The following is a 15,632-nucleotide window of genomic DNA, read 5'->3' as shown; positions in this document are numbered from 1 at the left end:
TCTGCTCTGGGGGACGGCTGGGGTGGTTTTCCAACGTTCCTGGGAATCTTCAACAGCAATAAAAGTGTGAGCCTTTGCTTGCCGCAGCCAGCGCCACTCCGAGAGGGACGTGTGCCTGGGAGTCTTGTTCCCTTGTGACAGACGAGGGGCTGGAGCCGCCAGACTCACAGGGCGAGGTGGGGAGGGGTGGGCACACCGCCCACACAAGCCGGCCCACAGCAGATGTGGTTGGGGCCCCACATGCCACACTCATGTCACAGATGGGGATCGATGGCCAGCACCAGCTTGGAAGATGGCTTCTGCCACTTCTCTGGGCCTCAGGTTCCTCTTCTCTAAAACGGGGGTGATGGCAATACCCAGCTTGGAAGGTTGTTTGAGGTTTCATATACAGTAGCCGCCAGGCCAGGAGGAGGTGCCGATGAACGGCACCACCTGGCAGATTGGTGCCTGGTGTTTCCTGCCTTCTGGCCTGCTTGTCTGCTTGGACCCTGCCTGGGGCGGGGGGAGCTCACCTGGCCGCACTCCCAGGGCCTCGCCTCGACTCTGGTGAGAGGGGGGGCAGGGGTCGGGATGCAGGAGCAGGCCCGCTGGTCCAGGGCGGGCGGCTGCTGGGACCGCAGAGCTCTCCCCGCCCGCTGGGTCTCCAGGGAGACGCCCACATCTGCACAGCAGCCTCGCTGGCAGCGCCCTTCTCTCTAACCCAGCCCTACCTTCACACCTGCCCCCACAGGCAACTGTCCACACCCATCACAGCCCCCAACACCCCTGAACATCCCCAACTGCATATGGCTTTACAACTGCACACACACAGGAGCACTCACATGCTCACACACGTGCCTACAGCCACGCACACATCCATATAGGGAACCCACTTGACACCTCCCTGTCTGTCTTGTACACCGACACGCACACACCACACAGAGCACTCGCGTGCGTGCAGAAACACCCCCGGCACCGGAACCTGCCCGTTCCTGGGAGCTCTCTCCCTGGCTGTACCTGCCCCCTGGGCGGGCCCTGGCGAACTGGCAAATGGCTGGGTTCCCCACCCCCTCCCCCCTCCCCATGGACCCCCAAGCCCACTCATGGCCAGTGCTGCCTCTGACCCTCACAGACCAGCCCAGCCCTCACCCTGGTCACACCAGGCAGCGTGGCTGGAGCACCAGAAATGTGCCCCAGAATTCCAGATACGCAGAGGTGGCTTGGGGAGGGGTCCCTGTGGCCTCTGGAGTCAGGAAACTTATCAGCTCCGTGACCCTGGGCAAGCGCCCACCTCTCTGAGCGTTTCTCATGTGTAAAATGTGAGCAGTGGTGGTACCCACGTGGGGAAGACAAAGGAGGATGTCGCAGGTAAAGCGCACAGCAGCAGTTCACTGAATGCCGGTGCACCTCTGCCTCACCGCACAGCGAGGAAGCTCAAGTTCAGAGAGGCAAAGGGATGCCGCTTGCCCGTGAGACAAGGCACCTCCTGCACACAGTAGGTGCTCAACTTCTCACAGTAGGTGCATCCTTTCTCTTCCATTCTCCCTCGGGAGCAGACCCGGGACTCAAACTCAAGACTTCTGACTCAAGACTTCCGACTCTGTCCAGTGCTCCTGCCCCTGTTCTGAGCTGCATTTAGGAAGCTCCTGCTGCATACAGGATGCAGCCCCTGGGCTGGTGGGGTGGACAGATGCCAGCCTCCACCTGCCGCTGTCTCTTCAGCCCCCCTGCCTCCCCCCGTGTGTCCCTCATTCTGCCCCGACACACGCACACATACATACACACGTACATGTGTACCTCCCCCAAACACCCTGGGAAACAGTTCTCCAAACCCCTCAGAGACAGCCCTCCATTTGCCATGGGTTAATGCCCCATTTCACAGATGGGGCAAGCGAGACCCAGGTTCAATGACTTACCCAGGGCCATTTATGACTTCCCCTCCACCGGACTCCCCCATTCATCACCCCCATCCCTTCCTCCCCAGGGAGTGGGGCCGCTGCATACAGTCACCTGACACCCAGCTGTGCCCCCCTCCCAGGGCTGTGTCCTGGTCTGACGTGTTCAGGCCTCCGTCCCGCAGCCTCTGCCCCAGGCCAGAGGCCCCTTGCTCTCCAGTCTGTCACACCCATCTCCCTGCTTCCAGCTCCACTCCCTCCAAGCCTCCCTCCACCTTCCCGGAGGGTCTTTCAGCCCTAGCAAAGCCCTCAGGGCTCCCACTCTTCAGGATCCGTTTAAGGTGACCTAGGCCAGCTGGTCATCACTTCTTCCACTCTCTTCCCACTGGAGTCCCAAGCCCGGACCCAGACCGCGTGTCCCTGCCTCTACACCTGTGCTGCCCAATATGGGAGCCACTAGCCACATGTGGTGATTTAAATCTAACTCGAATGAAATAAAAAGAAAAATTCCAACTCTTGTCACACGGGCCATGTTTCAAGTGTTCAGTAACCATAGGTGTCTGCTGGCTCTTGTATGGACAGTGCGAGTTTAGAACCTCCCATCATCACAGATGGTTCTTGGTTCACACTCTTCTTTCTGCCCGGATGCTGTTCCCTCCATATCCTAATGTCCAAATCCATCCTCCCAAGCCCAGCCCTCGCATCACTTCCACCAGGAAGCCTTCCTTCCCCTCTAGCCGGAAATGTTCCCCAACTCCCTCCCTCCCCCAGTTCTCCCTCCCTCTTCTCTTCTTCTCTCCTCTGCCGACCTCACACTTTCTCTGTCCCCCTTAGGTGATCCACAGCCCCCTCCACCCTGTTCACACATCTTGTGTGCCCCATAGGACATGACCTTCACAAGAGCAGTGCCCATGGCAGATGCATTTCAGCCACCCCACCACCCAGTGCACGGCTGGTCACAGAGGCATCCATGACTCTCCACTGTCCACTGAGTGACTGAATGAATGAATGCCAACAGCCCAATGCAACCCATGGCATTCTTTCAAACAATCTGTTCCCTGCTTCTTGCATGCCTCCAGCTATGGGGAGCTCACTCCATTACGAAGAATCCATTTCTATCTTTAGATGGCTCTCTCTGTCCAGGAGTCTAGCCTTATGGTGAGCTGGAAGCCTCCTCTCTGCAGCTGCCTCTGGATGGCCCATCTCTGTCCCCATGAGCCACACAGAACAGACCTGCTCTCTTCTGCACAACATCCATTCATTGAAACCCCTGCTGCTCCGTGCTCTGGGCTGAGGATGGAGATCTGGCTCCTGCCCACCTGCCTGGGTACCACAGTCCTGCCCACTGGCTTCTTTGCTGCTCCTTCTACGCATCATACTCGATCCCCCGCTCTGTACCTTTGCACTGCCTGCTCCCTGTGCCCCAGCCTTTGGGTGGCTCCTCCTCATCTGTCAGATCTCTGCAGACACATGGCCTCTTCAGATGAACTCAGCCGCCTTCCCTCGTTCTGTCTAGTCCACCTGTTTATTCCCTCACTTGCGCGACCTCATCTCATCGTACTCTTTCATTTGTAGTCTTCATTTCCAACCCCCACTGGAACGCAGGGCCTGTGAGGGCGGGGACCTCGTCTTCGCTCTGGAGGCTCTAACTGGGCCAGAGCACAGGGGGCTCAATGGCAGCGTCCCCGTCCGCCTCACCGCGGCGCTGCGCAGGCTCTGGGGGCGCGCAGGCTCTGGGTCCGATCCTGGGACGCGATAGGTCCTTTCCCAGGAGCATCTGAGATGGAAGGAGGCAGGGCTGAGAGAGCTGATCCCCCACAGCTCAAGGACAATTCTCGGTTTTCCCAGAATTTAGGCTCTTTCTCTCAAATCTTCCCGGTTCTCCCATCGATATAGACTCTCCCCCATCCACAGCGCCCCCTTCAGGATCTGCAGGGAAAAGGAAATTTACATAGAAAGAGCACCTTCTGTGCGCCCGGTGAGTTCCTGGGCTCTTCCTAACAACCCTGAGAAGCAGGATTGGAGCCCTCACTTTACAGATGAGGAACCTGAGGTTCAGAGAGGCCAGTGTCCAAAGACGCAAGGCTGGGAAAGATGAACCCGGGCTTGGCCTCAGTGCTGTGCGACCCCAGATCCTTGGGGCTGGAATTGGGGGGGTTCTGTGTAAGCTGGAGCCAGCTTGCTGTGTAGAGCCAGAAGCCAGCTTGCCGTGTAGAGCCAGAAACCGGCTTTGGCTTCCCGGAGGAAGAGGCCGTATCACCCGGAGCTGCCCTTGAGGCCTAATCGAAAGGCAGTAAGTTCCCCAACACGAGGATATCAACAACATGCAAAGTAAATTACCACAAAGCCCTCTGCAGTTTACAAGGGCTGCTTCTCATCTCGGTGGGCTCATCTGCCCCCACCCCCACCCCAGCAACTCTGGGAGGCAGGAATCATTCTCAGCTCCATTCACCCCTGAACAAATGAAGACTCAAAGAGGTCAGAGGAAGCCTTTCAGACTGACTGGGACATGCACCTAAGTAGCTATCACAGTGGTTCTCCTGTGTCAGCTGCTTACAGTGCTGTGGCCAACGCTGGGCTGAGGGTGTTATGTACATCATCTCACTTACTGTTTACAACCACCCAAGGAAAGTAGGTGCCATTATCATCATCTCCGTTCTCCAGATGAGGAAACAGGCTCAGAGAGGTTAAGTAACTTGCCCAAAGTCACACAGCTGGTCAGTGACAGAGATAGCATGACACCCATGTGTCTGACTGTGAACCCCAGCGAGAAATCTCCAGCTGATCGGCTGCTGCTTCATAGCAGACATGAACCTCTGTCTCCTCAGGAGCCACAGTCCTCTTTCCAGGGCCACCAGGGTGACACCCCCATCCTCATGGGCCTTGAGCAGAAAGGAAAGTCTCCTCAGGGCTAACCTCTGGCCATTTCGGGGACAAAGACTGTGGGGTGCTCCCAGGTCGAGGGGTGCAGTTCTGGCTCTCACAGGTGCAATGACTCACCCTGTAAAGACTGTGGGTGGAGAGCCTTCGACACTCTTCTCTACCTGATCCACTGTCCACTTCTGAACACCAGCCCTAAGGAGATGTTTCAGAATCTGGGAAAGCTGCTGGCACCCAGGTGCTCATCACAGCTTTGCTTAGAATAGCAGAAAATGGAAACAACCTTAAGTCTGTGAACCAAGGGGTGGCCTCTGGGCGGAGAAGGGACTCAGAGCAAAAGAGAAATGCTCAGAAGTCTTAACTGTGTGTGTTCTAAAGCCCGGAGACAAAAAGAAGTCACCAGGATGCTAAAAGTGCTTGTGGTGGGACAGGGCTGTGTGGTTTTGCTTTCTTGTGATTTGTTGTTGTTGTTGTAGTTTTCAAATTTATTTATCGAGTATTAATTTTATAGTGGGGGGAAATACATAGAGAGAGAGAGAGACCTTCATTTTATGCAACCAAAACGGCTTCCATATGCAGATGAGAAGGAAGTGCACCACTCTGGCAAGTGCAGGGTATCTGCGGCCAGATCCTGCCAGGCAGAGGGACAGTGAATTCCCTCCCGCTGCCCTTCATCTGGACAGTGCCCAGCTAAGTGACCTGATGTCACCTTTCACACTGTGCTGTACAGTGCCCAGCTAAATGACTCAGATGTCACTTTTTCACACTGCACTGTACAGTGCCCAGCTAAGTGACCCAATGTCATATCTTCCCACCACACTGTACAGTGCCCAGTTAAATGACCCGAGATCACTTTTACACACTGCACTGGACAGTGCCCAGCTAAGTGACCTGGATGTCACATTTTCGTACCACATTGGACACTGCCCAGCTAAATGACTCAGACCTAACCTTTTCACACTGCAACAGACAGTGCCCAGATAGGTGACTGATGTCACCTATTGACACTACACTGGACGGTGCCCAGCTAAATGACCCAGATGTCACCATTTTGCACTGCACTGGATAGTGCCCAGCTAGGTGACCCAAAGTCACCTTTTCACACTGCACTGGACAGTGCCCAGCTAAATGGCCCAGATGTCACCTTTTCACACCACACTGTACAGTGCCCAGATAAATGACCCAATGTTACCTTTTCACACTGCACTAGACAGTGCCCGGCTACATGACCTGGACGTCACCTTTTCACACTACGCTGGGCATTTCCCACCTAAATGACCCAGAAGTCACCGTTTCACACCGTGCTGAATAGTGCCCAGCTCAATGACCGGGACGTCACCTTTTCACACTGCTCTGGACAATGCCCAGCAAAATGACCCAGAGGTCAAGTTTTCACACCACGCTGGCCAGTGCCCAGATAAATAACCTGGATGTTAGCTTTTCACACTGGACAGGACAGTGCCCACCTAAATGAGCTGGATGTCACATTTTCACACTGCACTGGAAAGTGCCCAGCTAAGTGACCCAGATGTCACCTTTTCACACTACATTGGACAGTGCCCAACTGAAAGACCTGACATCAACTTTTCACACCACATTGTACAGTGCCCTCCTACATGACCCGAGGGCACCTCTTCATACCACAATGGACAGTGCCCAGGTAAGTGACCAGACATAAAGTTTTCTCACTACACTGGAGAGTGCCCAGCTAAATGACCTGGGCATCACCTTTTCACCCTGCACTGGACAGAGCCCAGCTAAATGACCCAGATGTCACCTTTTCACGCTGCACTGGAGAGTGCACAGCTAAATGTCCCGATGTCACCTTTTCACACAACACTGGACAGTCCCCAGCTAAATGACCCGGACACCACTTTTTCACACTGCACTGGAATCTGCCCAGCTAAATGACCCAGATGTCACCTTTTCAACCACACTGGACTGTGCCCAGCCAAATGACCCAGACGTCACCTATTCACACCACAATTGACAGTGACTGGTTAAATGACCCCGTTGTCACCTTCTCATACCACACTGGACAGTGCCTGGCTAAATGACCAGGATGTCACCTTTCATACTGCCCTGGACAGTGCCCATTTAAATGACCTGGAAGTCACCTTTTCACACCACACTGGACAGTTGCCCAACTAAATTACCCGGACCTCAACTTTTCAGGTGCACAGGACAGTGCCCACGTTAATGATCTGGATGTCACCTTTTCACATTGCACTTGACGGTGCCCAGCTAATTGACCCAATGTCACCTTTTCACACCACACTGGACAGTGCCCAGATAAATGACCCAATATCACCTTTTCACACCACACTGGACAGCACCCAGCTAAATGACATGGATGACAACTTTTCACACTGCACTTGACGGTGCCCAGCTAAATGACCCAACGTCGCCTTTTCACACTGCACGGGACAGTGTCAAGATAAATGACCTGGATGTAAACTTTTCATACCGCACTGGACAGTGCCCCATTAAATGACCAGGATATCATCTTATCTCACTGCACAGGACAGTGCCCAGCTAAGTGACCCGGATGTCACCTTTTCACACCACACTGGGCAGTGCCCACCTAAATGACCCGAACACCACTTTTTCACACTGCACTGGAATCTGCCCAGCTAAATGACCCAGACGTTACCTTTTCACACCGCATTGGACTGTGCCCAGCCAAATGACCCAGATGTTACCTGTTCATACCACGATTGACAGTGACTGGATAAATGACCCAGATGTCACCTTTTTATACCACACTTGACAGTGTCTGGCTAAACGACCAGGACATCACCTTTTAACATCACACTGGACAATACCCTCCTAAATGTCTGGACGTCACCTTTTCACACTGCACCGGACAGTGCCAAGATAAATGACCTGGATGTTACCTTTTCACACCACACTGGACAGTGCCCAGCTAAATGACCTGGGCATTACCTTTTCACACTGCACTGGACAGTGCCCAGCTAAATGACTCGGATGTCACCTTTTCAAACTGCACTTGACAGTGCCAAGCTCAATGACCCAGACATCATCTGTTCACACCACACGGTACAGTGCCAAGATAAATGACCCGATGTCACCTTTTCACACTGCACTGGACAGTGCCCAGCTATATGACCTGAATGTCACCTTTTCACACTGCACTGATCCGTGCCAGCTAAACGACCCGGATGTCATTTTTTGCCACTTTAATGGAAAGTGCACAGCTAGGTGACCCAATAGCACTTATTCACACCGCACTGGACTGTGCCCAGCTAAATGACCCAGATGTGACCCTTTCACACTCTACAGGACAGTGCCCAGCTAAGTGACTCGATATCACAATTTCACGCCACACTGGACTGTGCCCAGCTAAATGACCCCATATCAACCTTTCATATCACACTGGACAGTACCCAGCTAAATGACCTGGACATCAACTTTTCACAACGCACTGGACAGTGCTCAGCTAAATGACCCCGATGTCATCTTTTCACACTGCACTGGACATTGCCCAGTTAAGTGAGCCAGATGTCACTTTTTCACACCATATTGTACCATGCCCAGATAAAGGATCCAATGTCACCTTTTCACACAGCAGTGGACAGTCCAGTGCAATATGACCCAGACATCATCTTTTCACACCGCACTAGACAGTACCCAGCTAAATGACCCAGATGACAACTTTTCACACCGCAATGGACAGTGCCTAGCTAGATGACCTGAGATCATCTTTTCATACCACACTGGACAGTGCCCAGCTAAATGACCTGGAGGTCACCTTTGACACCATACTGGACAATGCCATACTAAATCACCCAAATCTCAACTTTTCACACTGCACTAGACAGTGCCCAGCTAAGTGACCCCATATCACTTTTTCACATTGCATGAAAGTGCTTAGCTAAATGACACGGATGTCACCTTTTCACACCACAATGGACAGTGCCCTGCTGAATGACCCGAAGTCACCTTTTCACACTGCCCTTGACAGTGCCCAGGTAAATGATCCTGACGTCACCTTTTCACATTGCACTGGACAGTGCCCAGCTAAATGACCTGGGTGTCACCTTTTCACGCTGCACTGGACAGAGCCCAGCTAAATATCCGGACATCACCTGTTCACACCACGGTCAACAGTGCAAAGCTAAGTGACCCAGACATCACCTTTTCATACCGCACTGGTCAGTGCCCAGCTAATAATCTGGATGTCACCTTTAGCACTGCACTGGACAGTGCCCAGCTAAATGACCTCATGTCACCTTTTCACAACACACTGTACTGTGCCCAGCTATATACCCAAACGTAACCTCTTCTCACTGCAATGGACAGTGCCCAGCTAAATGACCCAGATGTTACATTTTCACACTGCACTAGACAGTGCCCTTATAGATGACCCAGATGTCAACTTTTCACACTACACTAGACAGTGCCCGGTGAAATGTCCCGATGTCACCATTTCACACAACAGGACAATGTCCAGCTAAATGACCAGGATGTCACCTTTTCACACCACAATGTACAGTGCCCTGCTCAATGTCATGTTTTCACACGGCATTTGTCGGTGCCCAGCAAAAAGATCCAGGTGTCACGTTTCCACACTGAACTAGACAGTGCCCACTCAATGACCTGGATGTCACCTTTTCACACCACAGTGTATGGTGCCCAGATAAATGGCCTGATGTCACCTTTTCACACCTCACTGGACAATGCCTAGCTCAGTGACTCAGATGTCACCATTTCACACCTCACTGGAGAGTGCCCAGCTAAAAGACCCAGATGTAAACTTTTAACACTACACTGAGCAGTGCCCACCTAAATGACCCAGATATTACCTTTTCAAACTGCACTGGACAGTGCCCTGCTAAGTGAAACGATGTCACCTTCCCACCACACTGGACAGTTCTCAGCTAAATTACCCAGAGGTCATATTTTCAAATGGCACTGGACAGTGCCCATCTAAGTGAACCAATGTAACCTTTTCACACCACACTGGCATCGCCTAGCTAAATGACTCAGACATCACCTTTTCACACTGCACTGGACAGTGCCCAGCTAAGTTACCTGATGTCACCTTTTCACCTCGCACTGGACAGTGCTTGGCTAAATGACCCAGATGTCACCATTTCACACCAGACTGGACAGTGCCCAGCTAAATGACCCAGACATCACATTAGCACACCGCACTGGACAGTGTCTAGCTAAATACCCAGACTTTACCTTTTCACACCGCACCGGAGAGCACCCAGTTTAATGACCCAGATGTCTCCTCTTCACAATGCACTGGACAATGCCCAGCTAAGTGACCCAATATCTCCTTTCACACTGTACTGGACAGTGCGCAGCTAAATGATCCAGAGGTCACCTTTTCACATGGCACTCAACAGTGCTTTGATAAGTGACATGGACATAACTTTCTCAGACTGCACTGTAGAGTGCCCAGTTAAATACTCAGATGTCACCTTTTCATACCCCACAGGACAGAGCCCAGCTAAATGACACTATGTCACCTTTTCACGCTGTGCTGGACAGTGCCCAGCTAGATAACCTGATGTCACCTTTTCACATCACACTGGAGATTTCCCTGCTAAATGACTTGGAGTTCACCTTTTCACGCTGCACTGGACCGTGCCAAGCTAAATGAACCAGACATCACCTTTCACACTGCAACTGGACAGGGACCCACTAAATGACCCGACGTCACCTTTTGACGCCGCATTGTACAGTGCCCAACTAAATGACCCGGATGTAACCTTTTCTCAGTGCAATGGACAGTGCCCAGCTAAATGATCCTGACGCCACATTTTCACACTGCAGTGTACTGTGCCCTGCTAAATAACCCGTATCTCAATTTTTCACACCACAATGGACAGTGCCCAGCTAAATGACCTGGAGATCACTTTTTCACACTGCACTGGACAGTGTGACGGCAGTAGTGTTAGAGGTAGGGGTAAGGTTAGGGTTAGGGTTAGGCTTAGTGTCAGGGTCAGATTCAGGGTCCGGGTCAGGGTAAGGGGTAGGGATGGTGTACGGATAGGTTTAGGGTCAGGGTCAGGGTCAGGGTCAGTGGCAGGGGTAAGCATAAGGTTAGTGTTAGGAGTAGGGTCAGGATCAGTGTTAGGGTCAGGGTCACTGTTAGGGTCAAGATCAGAGTTAGGGGTAGGGTTATGGGTATGGCTATGGGTAGGGGCAGGGGCCGGGGCAAGCATAGGGGTATGGGTAGGGGTAGAGGTAGAGGTATGGGTAGGGTTAGGGTTAGGGTCAGGGTCAGGGGTAAGGGTAGGGGTAGGCATAGAGTTAATGGTATGGTTAAGGTTAGGGTTTGAGTTAGGCTTAGGGTTAGGGTCAGGGCCAGGGTAAGGGACATGTGTAGGGGAAGGGCAAGGGTTTGGGGTGTCGGTAGGGTCAGGTTTAGCATCAGGGTTAGGGTCAGTGTAAGGTGTAGGGGTGGGGGTAGGGGTAAGGATTGGGTTTGGCATAGGGGTATGGTTAGGGGTAGGGGTAGGGGCAAGGATGGGGTTAGGCTTATGTTCAGGGTCAGGGTCAGGATCAGGGCCCGGGGTAGGTGTTGGGGTAGGGGTAGGGGTAGAGTGTTAGGGTTAGCATTAGGATCTGGTTTAGTGTCAGGATTAGGGTCAGTGTCAGGTGTAGGGGTAGGGGTAGGCATAGTGGTTGGGTTTGGTGTACGAGTAGGGGTAGGGGTAGCGGTACGGTTATTGTCAGGGATACGGTCAGGGTCAGGTGTAGGGTCAATGGTAGGGGTAGTGCTAGGAATATGGTTAGTGTCAGGGAAGTATCAGGGTCAAGGTCAGATGTGGGGTAGGGGTAGGGTTAGTGTCGGGTTAGGGTTAGGGTTATGGTTAGGGTCTGGGTCAGGGTCAGGGTTAGGTTTAGTGCTAGGGTTTGGGGTAGAGGTAGGGCTAGGGTTAAAGTTAGTTTTGGGGTTAGGGAGTTAGAGTTTAGGGTAAGGGTTTGTGGTAGGAGTAGGGTCAGTCTCAGGGTCAGGGTCAGGATGAGAGTCAGGGTCAGCATCAGGGTCAGGGGTAGGGGTAGGGTTAGTGGTAGGTTTAGTTGTAGGGTTAGGGTTAGATTCAGGGTCAGGGTCAGGAGTCGAGTTAGGTGTGGGGGTAGGGTTAGGATTAGGGTTATGGTTAGGGTCAGGGGTATGTGTAGGGGTAAGGTTAGGGTCAGGGTCGTGTGTAGGTGTATGGGTAGTGGTAAGGGTAGGTTTAGGGATAGAGTTAGAGTTAGGGTTAGGGTTAGGGTTAGGGTCAAGGTCTGTGTCAGATTCAGTGTCAGGGGTAGGGGAAGGGGTAGGGCTAGGGATAGGGGTAGATTCAGGGTCAGAGTTAGTGTTGGGATTAGAGGTTGGGTTAGGTGTAGGGGTAGAGTTAGGGGTAGGGTTAGGATTGGGATTAGGGTTTGGTTAGGGTCAGCTCAGGGTCGGGGTAAGGGTAGGGGTAGGTTGAGGTTTAGAGTTAGGTTCAGTGTCAGGGTTAGGTTTAGTGTTAGGGGTTGGGGTAGGGGTAGGGTATGGGTTAGGGGTTAGGGGTTAGGGTAATTGGTAGGGTTACTGGTAGGAGTAGGGGTATGTTTATGGTTAGGTTTCGTGTCATGTTCAGGGTCAGGGTAAGTGTAAGTGTGAGGGTTAGGTTTAGGGTTAAGGATAGGGTCAGGGTCAGGATGAGGGTCATGGTCAGCATCAGGGTTGGGGTTAGGATAGGTGTAGGTGTTGGGTCCGTGTCCGGGTCAGGGTCAGGGTCATTGTGCTAAAAACAAAAACCACATGGGACATGAAAAGGAGACCAAAAATCACTGTAAGCCTTCCTCTGTTGCTCTATTCATTACAGCAGGCATTCCTGTTGTTCCTGTTTGAGTTTACACAGTCTTCCATCCTATCGCCACATAGCATAGCATATTGGTGAAGAGGGAGCCTTATCAAGCCAAATCGCCTGAGTGTGAAGCCCACTAGTCATCAACTCTGTAAGGACAGGATGTTACGCAGGTTAAACATTTAAATTTTATCACATTATTTTAAGTAATTCATTCAAAGAACATTTGCTGACCATTTCATATGTGTCAGCAAAACTTAACGTACTAAGGTTAAAAAAAAGTGAAATAAAATCTCTAATCTATTTTTTCACATTTTCTACCCAGTATAGGTCATGATTCAAAGACCACGTTGGATGTGTCACCCTGTTTCTCATCCTATCCAGCCCTTGTTAAACTAGTCTTCATGACAGTAACCAGCAGATTATCACCTTGCCCCAAACAGAAACTTAAGAGTCATTCTTCTTAATTTTTCAAGTGTGTGTGTGTGTGTGTAGTTTAAATAAAGAAAATAAAAAGAGCTCTCATGTTCATTCAGATTAAGAAACAGAAAAAAGACTTATCTTTATAGTCTCTTGTGTGTGTATATAAACAGTCTAAAGAATCAGTGCGAAGGTCCCAGTATCCACTTTGAGTCATATGAAATGACTGTTCACTTTGCAATCTCCATTTTCTCTGTTTACCACTATTCTGAATTTGATGTTAACTGTTACCTTGTTTTAGTTTATAGTACTCAAGAGTATAATGTTTAATTCTATCTGTATTTTACACTTATTTAAATTAAATATTATACAATGTATTCTTCTGTGGCTTCCCTTTATTGGTTAATATTACGCATTTTGAAATGTTGATGGCTGTTTCTCTAGTTCATTTATTTCAACAATATAAAGTATTCTACCACATGTATATAAAAAATGTATTTATCTATTCTGCTATTTGGGATGGTATATATTTTTGTGGTTTTGCTAATCAAAAATGAAGCTATTTATGTAATATTTTCTGTGCTAGGTACAGTTCTGTGTACCAGTAATATATCACTAAACTAAATAGATTTCCTACCCTCACTGAGAGGACATTACTCATGGACTTTCTTCTCAAGATCCCCAGTGCACTTACATAAGAGGATCTCAGAGATGCATAGCATGTGGACTTGCTGTGTCGGTCCATTGTTTCACTCTGACCTGCAGGGCCACTGTCATATTGCTAGTTTAGGTATATGTGTAGTTTTGTTTTCTGGGCTATCTTTTGTGCTCCAGTGGTCTCTTTGTCTACCATTCTCCCGATAGCTCTCTGTTTGAATTACAAGAGTTTTATAATATCGTTGGATATCTGGTAATGGTAACACCCTTAAATCCAGACAAGTGGGGCTCCTGCCTCAGAGGGCCCTGATGCGCTTTCAACAGTTAAGTGTCCCCCATGTTTGGACCCATCAGGGCAGCAGTATCGTCTTGGTGGGGTTCCCAGTACTGTCTTGGTGTGGCTCCCAGTGCCTGGTCAGAGTGAGGTTCCATCCTCATCTCCCCCGTTTAGGGCACACGCCAAGCCATTCCCCCACATCCCAACCAAATACTCAGAGGTGTTCCAGGGTTCGTACCTGTGATGTCATCCCAGGGCATTGTGGCCAACCCCAGTTCCAAGAGGTGGTCTAGTCAGTGGACCAGTACTGCTGGCTCAGCAGGGTATTTATTTGCTGGATTGGATGGGATTAAGACACCAAAGAGCTGACAGGCTGAGTTGGGGTGACTCAAATTGTATATATACAAGGGACCCAGCCCAAACAAATTGTCCCTAAACACAATCCATATATGGCAGTCCTGCCTGGTAGGATAAGTCCCCTAATCATGTATTTTTAATTTTCAGAAATAGTTTGGCTTCTTGGCACTTTCTTAATTTATATGAATTTTGGAGCCAGCTTTTCCAAGTTCAAAGGGTTTGGGTTTTTTCCTTGGAATTTCATTGTATATTAGGATTAACAATATCTAATTTTCAAATTAGTAACATGACATTGTTGTTTGATTTACTTTGAAGTTATTTAACGTTATTCCAAAGTTTTGTAAATTTCTTTTTAAAATTTCCTCTTAAATGGAAGCTGAAATAAATTGAAATATTTTTTATTTGTAACTATTAAAATAATCTTATGGTTTCTCTAGGGGCTGGCCTGGTGGCGTAGTGGTTGGGTTCGCCAGCTCCACTTTGGCGGCCCAGGATTTGAGGGTTCAGATCCCAGGCACGGACCTACGCACCTCTTATCAAGCCATGCTGTGGCAGGCGTCCCACATGAAAAAAGTGGAGGAGGATGGGCACAGATGTTAGCCCAGGGCCAATCTTTCTCAGCAAAAAGAGGAGGATTGGCAACAGATGTGAGCTCAGGGCTGCTCTTCCTCACACACACACAAAATAATAATAATAATAATCTTATGGTTTCTCTAAATTAATTTAAGATGTCAGTTACATCATTGAATTTTCTAATTTGAAGCAACCTTTACATACCTGAATATTGCAAGACATTAAGGTAGAGATCTCTCTAATTCGTATTCCACCATTCTTTGCAAAACCTTCTCTATTTTACTCCAGTTTTTGTTTTATTATTTTCCTTTTTATATTCTTCTTCTTTTTATATTCTTTGGGAGTAATTCTGTTAATAATTGATTTAACTTATTAAATAGGCCAATTCTTAGATCAATTTTTGATCTTGAATTTTTCCTAACATGAGCAGTTAAGGCTATACATATATTACTTCCAGTATTGCTCTATGTCAGTGGATTCTAATATGTCATTTTTGGTCATTTTCTGAAGATTTTCTAATTTCAGTTATGATTTCTTGTCTTTTTCATGAGTCATTAAGAAATGTGTTTCTTCCTTTCTTTATTCTTTTAAGTTTATTCCATCTTTTAAACAACATTTTTGTACTCTGGATTTTGGATTTGGATTTGAAAAGGATTTTGTAAATGTTTCAGTCTAAAAGACAACCTGCATTTCAAATAGTTTAGTCAAGTCATATTTTTGTAATTTCTGATCTATTTGGGTTGATTTACACTGTCTTCTTTGGAGTTTTCT

This window comes from Diceros bicornis, unplaced genomic scaffold (assembly GCF_020826845.1).
Source record: "Diceros bicornis minor isolate mBicDic1 unplaced genomic scaffold, mDicBic1.mat.cur scaffold_296_ctg1, whole genome shotgun sequence".
NCBI lineage: Eukaryota > Metazoa > Chordata > Mammalia > Perissodactyla > Rhinocerotidae > Diceros > Diceros bicornis.
The sequence above is the reverse complement of the archived record's forward strand: the minus strand, read 5'-3'. Positions refer to the sequence as shown.